Here is an 8023-nt window from a genome sequence, read left to right as displayed (position 1 = left end):
CCCCTTTGTCAAATATTAATTGACTGTAGAGAGTTGGGTTTGTTTCTGGGTTCTCTGTTCTGTTCCATTGGTCTATGTGCCTGTTTTTATGCCAGTACCAGGCTGTTTTGATTACAGTGGCCTTGTAATACAGTTTGATATAAGGTATTGTGATCTCTCCTACTTTGTTCTTCTTTGTCAAAATTGCAGCTGCTATTCGGGGTCGTTTATGGTTCCATATAAATTTTTGAAGTGTTTGTTCTATGTCTTTGAAATATGCCATTGTTACTTTAATAGGTATTGCATTGAATCTGTAAATTGCTTTGGGTAGTATGGACATTTTGATGATGTTAATTGTTCCAATCCATGAACACGGTATATGTTTCTATTTGTTTGTGTCTTCCTTGATTTCTTTCTTCAGCGTTGTGTAGTTTTCTGCATACCATATGATCTCACCTTTAACAGGAAGCTAAACAACAAAACAAACAAGCAAGCAAAATATAACCGAAGACACTGAAATAGAGAACAGGCTGACAGTGACCAGAGGGGAGAGGGGAGGGAATTTCAGGGGAAATAGGGGAGGGATTTAGAGGGACATATATAAAGGATACATGGACAACAACTGAGAAGGGTGGAAATAGGAGGGAGGAGGGGAGCACGGGGGTGGGATGGGATGGGAGTAATAGACAGAAAACTGTACTTGAAAAATAATTAAATAAATGTAAAAAATTGAAAAAAAATATAAATTTTGAATAAAGTACTCTGTGAAAAGAAAAAAAAATAATTATTTTAAAGCATAAGTGAAGAGGGCCTGGCACAAGTAAGTATAGTTTATTGTAGCACTGTTTACCTATATTTTGCGTCCCTTCTTGCAGTGTCCCTCCATATGGAATGATTACAAATGTCTTTTTTTAACTCAGGCATAGTCATGCAATGTGGTCTGACCAATGAAATATGGCATGTGTCACACACCAGCAGAGGCCAGTGTGTGCTCATGTTCCCTTTTCCCTCTGCTGTGACAACTGCAGTGTTCCACATGGACTAGTGATTCATAAGCCTGGGTCCTGGAGTGAAAATTATATGGAAAAGAGGTTCAGCCAAGCTAGTATGGACACATAGCATGAGTATGAAATAATATTTGGTGGTTCACAATTGAAATATAGAAATTATTTTTTACTACAATATAATCTCACCTATTCTGACTGATATAGGAAGTCTTAACTCACTGTTAAGAATGATCTCCCTCTATTTCATTTCATATGAAATCCCAATAGATTGTGATAGTGAAAAATTTAGTAATTCAACTGGTTGCTTCATTTCCACCATTAGTTTTCAAGCCTGTTTATTAATGAAGTTCCCTTTTCAAATAAAGTTGTATACAAGACTTCTATTTATAAAACATATAAAAAATAGTAATTGATTAATATAAATTTGTTTACCCAAACACATTTACTTATTATTAGGAAAATTTAATATGTATACAGCTGTATCAATAAGCACAGACATTTGAAATCAGGAGTTATGGTGTAGTTATATCAATCCACTTCTGTAATTTATTTTTGGTTGCACATTAGTGAGAATATTCTGACTCACAAGATAAATATCTGCAAATGGCAATAGTTTTTATTCCTTCATCAAATAACACACTATGAGTTATGGTATGTTCTTTGATTAAACTGAATGGCAAATTAAGTTTATTTTGAGTTATGTACAAAAAAATAAATCTACTGAGTGGCTCAAGTTAATGCACTGCTGGTCTTGAATGGGTTAAAATTTGTCATATGTAACCCTTTTGAGTATATACATTGTTTTTAGTTATTTTTTTATGAGCTGTTTACAATTACCTTTTGAAAAAGATTTTATTTATTTTTAGAGAGAGAGGAAGGGAGAGGGTAAGAGAGGAAGAGAAACATCTATGTGAGAGAGAAACATAGATCAGTTGCTTCCCATACACGCCCCATCTGGGAACTGAACCTGCAACCTAGGCATGTGTCCTGACTGGGAATTGAAATAACAGCCTTTCAGTTTGTGAGGCAACACCCAACCAAATGAAATACACAAGTAAAGGCTGTTTACATATATCTTTAAATGATATTGAGACTGGTTTCAGAACTCCTGGGCCATTTATTCAGACTCCTTGGAAGGAAAAAAATTACCTACATAAGTATTTTCCAAGTATCATTCATTTACATCCCACCTTCACTATTTTTGCCAGTATCCATTAACCACCTGTCCTATTATTCACTTAATATTTGTTTACATAGTTGACTCATTTTTTTAAAAATGCAGCCTCATCCTAAGCAATAATATTTCTGAAAAAACTGGGTCTGATATAATACTTGTATTTTTCTAACATATGTTAAATATACACATTTTTAAAAAGTACTTTATAGACTCATTGAAACAGAGAACAAACTGATGGTTAACAGAGGGGATGGTAGTAAGAAGGTGGGTGAAAAGAGTGAAGGAGAATATAGTCAATAATATTGTGATAAGTCTTCATGGTGAAAAATGGTTACTAGACTTAGTATGGCGATCACAACATAAGGTATATAAATGTTGAATCACTATGTTGTACAGCTGAAATTAATATAATAATTTACCTCATTGTACTTACATAAAAAGTAATAATTTAAAATTAGTCTTTTTGCCAGCTTTTATTTTGCATTTGCTCTTGTTAATAAACACCACACTTACCAAAATTATTGACCACAATCCAAAGCAATCTATGTGGCTGTGTATTTTTCATATGATTGCATAATAATTTATAAAAACAATATCAAATTACTCTAATCTGCCCTGGCTGGCATAGCTCAGTGGATTGAGTGTGGGCCTGCGAACCACAGGAGCGCAGTTCAATTCCCAGTCAGGGCACATGCCTGGGTTGCAGGACAGTTCCCAGCAGGGGACTCATGAGAGGCAACCATACATTGGTACTTCTCTCCGTCTCTCCTTCCCTTCCCCTCTAAAAATAAATAAAATAAAAAAATTACTCTAATCTATATCTTTATTTATATAACATAGAAACAGCCTTATTTGCTATATTTCATTCAAACTTTTCCTGAAAAAGAACTCGAGTATGGAATAGGAAGATTTCAGATTTTTATGTGGAATGGGGCATGACAGTTGTTAGGGTAACTGAGGATGCCTACTAGGCTTCAGGCTACATAACTAAAAGAGATTTGCAGAGAAGGAGGTATGTAGCAGCAAAGGAGTTAATCTAAGAAAGTAAACATGTCTGTACAAATTTAAACTGTAGTTTTTTCACACTACACACAATGCAGGGATGCCATCTATAGATAAAACAATTGCATTAGTTCCTTTGGTTTTTAAGGACGGCAGCATCAGACATTTTTAAAATAAAGGTTGTAATGAATAGAGGAGAAAAGGTAGAAAGTATCTCCATTATAACTTGATTTAAAGAATAATATCCACTGATGCTTCAAAACTTTTTTCCTTGTTTCTGTCAGACTCTGATGACTGACAGTCTCCAGAGGCAGCTCTATAGATGAACAAATGTGAACACATGGAGGAACAAAAAATCTTGAGGAAGTATTCTAAGAAAAAAAGCAGTCCACATTAATGTCCATATTCTTGAGTTTCTCACTGACTTATAGCATGAGTTCTCCTCAGTAGAAATGCATAAACATCAGATGTTATTTTGTCCAGTTCTACAACAGGGTAACAGCAGGAAACACCTGGAGTTCTCTAGCTATTTCACCTTCTTTGCACTGCAAGACATCCTGGGTTTTACTCGACCATCTGGAAATTTCCTGTCACATATGATACTTTATGGAATGACACTGCAACCTGAATCTTATTGACCGTTTAAGTCTTCCATCACCAAGGCATGTGAATCAAATGGGCCAGGCAAAAAGAGCTTGTGACCAATCAAAAATATTTTACTGTGACTCTGAACACACTGAACTGAGAATTAAATCTAAAGGTTACCTATACCTTGTTGCTTCAAGCTTCTCCTGGCTTAGTCATTTCAGTTTATGTCAAAATTATTTGCTCACCCACAATGAGTAAAAAAATTCTGAAGTCTTTTGAGTATTTTGGTTACTCAAAATAGGTCTATCAGAGAGTGGAGTTCCATGAACATTGGTTGAGGAGTTCACCAAAATAGAAATATCTGACCTCTCACATATGGCTCCAGGAGACTAAACTAAAATTTCGTTGTGCTATTATTTGAAATAGTGTAAAATTAGAATTAGCCTAAGAAATAATTGATGGGTGTATGGATAAAGTGTGGTATAGTCTTACAGTGGCAGAATATAAAATACTGCAAATGAATGAACGTGAAGTACATGTATCAAATGTGGCTTCTACTTGAAAACATATTTATATCATTATATCATTGATACAAAGGTTACCAACATGCAAAGTAATACTATATATTGCTTATATATAATAATATATATATACACACACATTTATATGTAGTAAGAGTACAAAGAAAGGATGCAATCATCTTCAAGATAGAGGTTACTTCTGGGAAAAATTGAGGGAAATGAGATCAAGGAGGAGTACACAAAGGACTTCAACTATATCTTTAATTTATTTATTAAGATGGGTGCCGAGTAGGATAGTCCTTACATTTTTCTCTCCACCATCCTGAATCCTCCCTCTATATCTTTTAATATATCTAAGATTTTTCATAAGTAAAAAATGTTATTCAAATATACTCATTACAACAGCCCATCTGACAGAGGTCCACCAAGTTCCAATTATCATTCACATTAGCTAAAATGTTCTACACACTTAGAGCTGGGTAAGTGTGATAAAAAACTTGGATTGATGCAGAAAATATAGGCTATTTGGTGTCAAATCCTCAAAAGTAGGTTTGAATTGTAAAATTTCTGGGAAGTAAGAGTCATTAACAATTTATAGCAGGACTAGTCACTGGCAGGGCCCTGCAGAGGACAAGATTTGGGACTAGTTGTTTGGCTTGGGGAGAAGATAGTTCTAGTACAGTGGCCAGTAATTTTAAACAATGAAGGCCAATTCAGAAAAAAATAAAATGCTTATGAGCTACCTTTATTTCCCCATATTTTAAATGAAGAGAGTTTTATTTAGTACCAACTTGGATTATTCACTTTATAGAGTACATGGATACCAATGAGAGTGTTGGTTCTGCACTTGAACATTAATATGTAGCCATGTTTGAGGGATGGTTTCTGAGAGATGCCTTTCTAATATATCACCTTGAAATTACATTGTAAGTGTTTTACAGCATTGGTTGGTCATGAGACCTGTGTTTCTATGGGTAGCTCATCACATTTCTAGAGCAGGAGATGGCAAACTACTGCTCATGAGCCAAAAAAGGTCATGATCTGTTTTGAAAATAGAGTTTTATTGGAACACAATCATGCTCACTTATTTATATATTGCCTATGACTACTTTTTATATATGTATTATAGTGGCAGAGTTAAGTGGCTGCAACAGAGGCTAATTGACAGATGGTCTAAAATATTTATTACCTGGCCCTTTACAGAGTGGTTATCAACATTTACACTAGACATGAGGGACTGACCAAGCAGGTTAGAAGGTAATGTGGCAGTGTAAACACTGAGTTTTGGGCAGAAGGGAGATGTAGAGAAAGGGAAGCTCAGGTCTGACCCGGTCAGTTTACTCAAACCACCACCACCCAGCTCTAGCTACAGCTATACTGAAGTTTTCTCGATCCATTTTTCTCCGTGGCCCATCCAGTGCAGCCATCAGCTGCTACCTTTTTTTTTTTTTTGTCAGTCAAAATTTAATTTAATTTGATTTAATTTTTTATTTAATTTTGTTCAAGTACAGTTTTCTGTCTTTTACTTCAATCCCACCCAACACCTCCAGACCTCCCCAACTCCCTCCCATTTCCACCCCCCTTAGATTTTGTCAATGTGTTCTTTATACTTATTCTTGTAAACCCTTCCCCCTTTTCCCTGAAATTTCCTCCCCTCTCCGTTCTGGTCAGCCAGTTCTCTATTTCAGTGTCTTTGGTTATATTCTGCTTGTTTGTTTTCTTGTTTAGGTTCCTGTTACAGGTGAGATCATATGGTTTTTGTCTTTTACCACCTGGCTTATTTCACTCAGAATAATACTTTCCAGTTCCATCCATGAGGTTGCAAAGGGTGGGAGCTCCTTCTTTCTTTCTGCTGAGTAGAATTCCAGTGTGTAAATGTACCATAGTTTTTGATCCATTCATTTACTGGTGGGCACCTAGGTTGCTTCCAACTATTGGCAGTTGTAAATTGTGCTGCTATGTACACTGGGATGCATAGGTTCTTTTGAATTGGTGTGTCAGGGTTCTTAGGATATAATCCTAACAGTGTAATTGCTGGGTCAAAAGCCTGTTCCATTCTTACAGTTTTCTGAGAAACTTCCATACTGTTTTCTATAGTGGTTGTACCAGTCTGCAATTCCACCACTAGTGCACTAGGGTTCCATTTCTCCACAACCTTTCTAACACTTGTTGTTTGTTGCTTTGTTTATGATGGCCATTCTGACCAGTGTGAAGTGGTATCTCATTGTGGTTTTAATTTGCATCTCTCTGATAGCTAGCCATACTGAGCATCTTTTCCTGTGTCTCTGGATCCTCTGTATGTCCTCCTTGCAGAAGTGTCCCTTCAAGTCCTTTGCCCATTTTTTAATTGGGTTCTTTGTCTTAGCATGGAATCATGTAAGTTCTTTGTATATTTTGGATATCAAACCCTTGTCTGAGGTATCATTGGCAAATATGCTCTCCCATAGGATTGGTTCTCTTTTTCTTTTAATACTTTTTTCTTTAGCCATGCATAAGCTTGTTATTTTGATGAGATACCATTTGTTCATTGGTTCCTTTATGTCCCTTGTTCTAGGGGACATATCAGTAAAATGTTGCTGCATTGAATATCTGAGATTTTCCTGCCTATGTTTTCCTCTAGGACTTCAATGGTGTCACGGCTTTTATTAAATCTTTTATACATCTTGAGTTTATTTTTGTGTATGGCGTAAGTTGGTGCTCGAGTTTCATTTTTTGAAGAGACTGTCTTTACTCCATTTTATGTTATTGCCCCCGTTGTTGAATATTAATTGCCCATAGAGACTTGGGTGTATTTCTGGGTTCTCTGTTCTGTTCCTCTGCTTTATGTGCCTGTTTTTAAGCCAGTACCAGGCTGTTTTGATTACTGTGGCCTTGTAATACAGTTTGGTATCAGGTATTTTTGTTCCTCCTACTTTGCTCTTCTTTGCTATCTTTTTTTTTTTTATCTAATGAAACTCTGATGTCTTCCCACCTCTCAGGTTTGCTCATCTACTTGTCTTCCCCATCTTGGTTGCTGGCAATTTGATCCTTCTGATTGCTTCCGCTAACAGATATTTGTACATAAATATTCATAACAGCATTACTCACAATAGCCAAAATGTAGATACCACCCAAGTATCTATCAATATTAATGGATGAATAGATAAGTAAAATATGGTGTATTCATAAATGAAATATTATTCAGCCTTTAAAAAGAATGAGAGTATGGTGTTGTATGAAAGGAGAGAAGGTTAGCACTCCCATTCACAAGGATGGAAGAGGCCCTTGGGCCTAACAACACGCATACAGTTAAGGCATTGCCACCTACTTCCTGGCATCTAACCACTGTTTTTGAAGAATCCACCGAGAAGACATTAACATCATAAATATATATGCACCCAACATAGGAGCACCCAAAAATATAAGAAAAATCCTAGGAGACTTCAAGAAAAATATTGACAGCAACACAATTATAGTAGGGGACTTTAACACCTCACTGTCAAAAATGGGCAGATCATCCAAACAAAATATCAACAAAGATATAGCTGCACTAAACAACACCCTAGATGAAATGGACTTGACTGATATATATAGAGCCCTTCATCCCAAAGAAACTAAATACACATTCTTTTCAAATGCACATGCTACATTTTCAAAGATAGACCACATGATAGGACAATATCAAATTAGTCTAGGAAGGTAATTACTCTAAGTTCAATTTGAACTCTTGTTCAAAACGAGCCTCAACAAATTCAAGAAAATTGAAATCA

At 35.8% G+C, this 8023-nt stretch overlaps 1 non-coding gene across 1 annotated transcript; it reads left to right on the top strand.

The window, feature by feature from the left end:
* The first annotated feature begins 7481 nt into the window (after positions 1–7481).
* Positions 7482–7607, top strand: LOC118999070 (U6atac minor spliceosomal RNA). The gene has a single exon (XR_005069032.1). It is a non-coding gene; the product is annotated as a U6atac minor spliceosomal RNA (small nuclear RNA).
* The last annotated feature ends 416 nt before the right edge of the window (positions 7608–8023 follow it).

This window comes from Sturnira hondurensis, unplaced genomic scaffold (genome assembly GCF_014824575.4).
Source record: "Sturnira hondurensis isolate 20B ecotype Veracruz unplaced genomic scaffold, ASM1482457v3 Scaffold0001203, whole genome shotgun sequence".
In the NCBI taxonomy this organism is placed as follows: Eukaryota; Metazoa; Chordata; class Mammalia; order Chiroptera; family Phyllostomidae; genus Sturnira; species Sturnira hondurensis.
This window is presented reverse-complemented; position numbering and strand designations above follow the sequence as displayed.